Consider the following 2,764-nt stretch of genomic DNA (forward strand, 5'->3'; position numbering starts at 1 on the left):
AAAATTTTATTAATCAAAAAGCCTGTCTAATTAATTGAGTTTTACAGTATATATATATATATTATGTCACGATTTAGCTAAGTATGTGTGTGTGTGTGTGTGTGTGTGTAGAATAAAAAAAAAAAAAGCATGATATTATGAAGAAAACTTTGTATACACAAAGCAAAAATGCATGCACAAAATTAAGCAATAAATATTACTAAATAATTGAACATATTAATAAACATTATCTAGAAATACTTTGTATTTTGTTTTTCTACAAAACATTTTTTCTGACCAACATCAGAATACTAGAGAAATATTTATATATATATATATATATATATATATATATACTGTATATAGCTCTCAAGAACAAACTATTTTTCTTTATCAGAGAGCTGTTAAAATCACAAACACACTCTTAATATGAAGATAATTCAGCATCAGATGTTTGAGTGTGAAACTGTCTAGTTTTAGGTCGTTCAGGAATAATCCAGTATGTTCTGTTTGTAACAGAAGAATAAACTGATCCTGTTCAAATGAACTCTTTCTCAGACTAATTCCACTAAATGTGTTGAAGAGAAAACAGAGATCTCTTTACCTGTGAGAAGTGAAGAGAGAAAGATCAGTCCCAGCAGACACAGATGACACGTATCAGCCATTTCCTCTATCTGTCAGTCTTCCTCTTCATTATACGCTCACAACTCTTTCTTTAAATACTCTCAGCTCCTCCTGTGTTTGTTCACTTCCTCTGATCTGACGGACTCAGTGTTTAAAAGCTGCTATTTAGTGACACAATGCCAGTCATAATGGAGAAGTGGGAGAACTCAGAAGAGCTCAGGTTGTTTTAACCTGCAGCGTTCTGTAAACGCCTCAATCGGTTAAATCTTCCCTCGAGAGATGAGTGCTGACTGTTACCAGTGTTGTGTTGAGCTCTGTTTCTTCTATATTTCCTATGAACTGCCTAACCATAACCACTAACCTGGAGAAACACAAGACTTTGAAACGACAATGGACATGAAACATGTACAGTACTTCAGTGTGAGAACTGCATATTGTTGCTCAACACACATTTGCTCTGAACACAATCTATGGGCTGTTCTTTGCATTACTGTTAGTTTCACTTCTTTTTTTAGCAGTTTTTTTTTGCATGTTGTTAAATTCTAGAACTAAATTCAATAAAGTATTAGTGATAAACCTGGTTTTACTGAAAAGGTATTCACTATCGATGACTTCCTTCCTTGAGTCGTACTAATGACAATAATACTAATAATGTCATAGTCAGTCAAACTTGCTGTCAGCCCTTTTGAAAAATCTTTGAAACCCTACTTTTTTTTAACTCCTCCAAAGTCATTGGTCAGACATTTGGCAAAACCATTTAACACATCTACAAATTTGATGGCATGATGTCAAAATGAGTTTTTGACACCAAACCTTTGGCCATCCCAATATCTACACTTACGGTCTTGGGCATTTGAGAGCGTATGTATGTGACTGGAAGTAAAACTTTGCGGTTTGTGTTAATTTAAATAGAAATTGCATATAATTTGCTAATAAAACAGAAATTGCTAAAATGTTATATGTATAAAGTGAATTAAATGTATGTATTTGGTACAATCACTAAATTAGAAGCACCGTAATTACTAAACACAGTTACATAGGCACTACTGAACAGACATTCAGATGTTTATCTGTGAGTGCAAAATACTTCAAATCAAATGAAGTTGTGTATAAACGTGCATTTGTACAGCACTGTAAGATTTGTTCTCCTCTCAGCAATAACGGTCATCTTTTGTCTCTTTGTGTTGTGGTTTGTGTTCTAGTGTTTTCTGAAGTGTGTTGCTGCTGACTGTGAGAACTCGGTTAGTTTGACCACACTGGTTTAACCCACACAGATCTGAGATCATCTCTGAACCCAGTTTGGACGCATGATGCTGTGAATTCTCACACATTCACATAACACTTCCTCTTCTTTCTTTAACCTGGTTTCTAACTGCATTTCTCAACCTTTTCCTTCGTTAAAATGTTTGCTGCAATCTGTTTACGAGTTCACTGTTAGTTTCATTGATGCAGTGTATCTAAAGTATTTATTTCAGTGATTTCATGTAAAGCAGGGTTCCTCGTCCAAACACCTAGCTCTGGTTTTCAGGTAAACTCAAATACCTCGATTAGTTGATTAAAGTGAAACTGGAAACTATGATCTTGCATCTGTCCAGCATTGGTCAAACTCTTTGAGAATTGAGCGAAGACAAATCAAGATCTGCCACAGAAAGGGCCAGATGTAGGGCATTCATGCTAAAATGACACAGTGTTTTTTGGTGAAGATGTGGATGAACAGAATTATTTCTGCTGCAGCTGCTCTAAATCCGTCAAACTGGCCATTGATGAAGACAAGCACATCCTATATGAGGATGAAAAACTTCTCACGATACACAAGACTGTCGCAACCAGTCCCATGTTCTTCAATGAATTCCACAAGTTTAAGTGTCAGGAGAGATTCTGTGCAAAGTGCTCACTACGGTGCTCATCTCTGAACCCTGTTAAGATTATGGAAGCATCATTTTCCATATGAAGTTTTACAGTGATGTTTCGCATCAGAGTCAAAACCTACTTACAATCTTGAGATGGCTGACAGCCGTTCTACACTTTCGTAACTAAAATAGTGTATTAATTATAGCAGTTTGTGTGTTTCAGAGCTGTGATCTCACTGTTGAGGTTTGTAAACTCGTTACTCATGTTACTCAGAACTCAGTTTGACCGCAGTAGAGCCGTGGTCTTCTCT

This window comes from Sinocyclocheilus rhinocerous, unplaced genomic scaffold, assembly GCF_001515625.1.
Source record: "Sinocyclocheilus rhinocerous isolate Xijiao unplaced genomic scaffold, SAMN03320098_v1.1 scaffold7136, whole genome shotgun sequence".
In the NCBI taxonomy this organism is placed as follows: Eukaryota; Metazoa; Chordata; class Actinopteri; order Cypriniformes; family Cyprinidae; genus Sinocyclocheilus; species Sinocyclocheilus rhinocerous.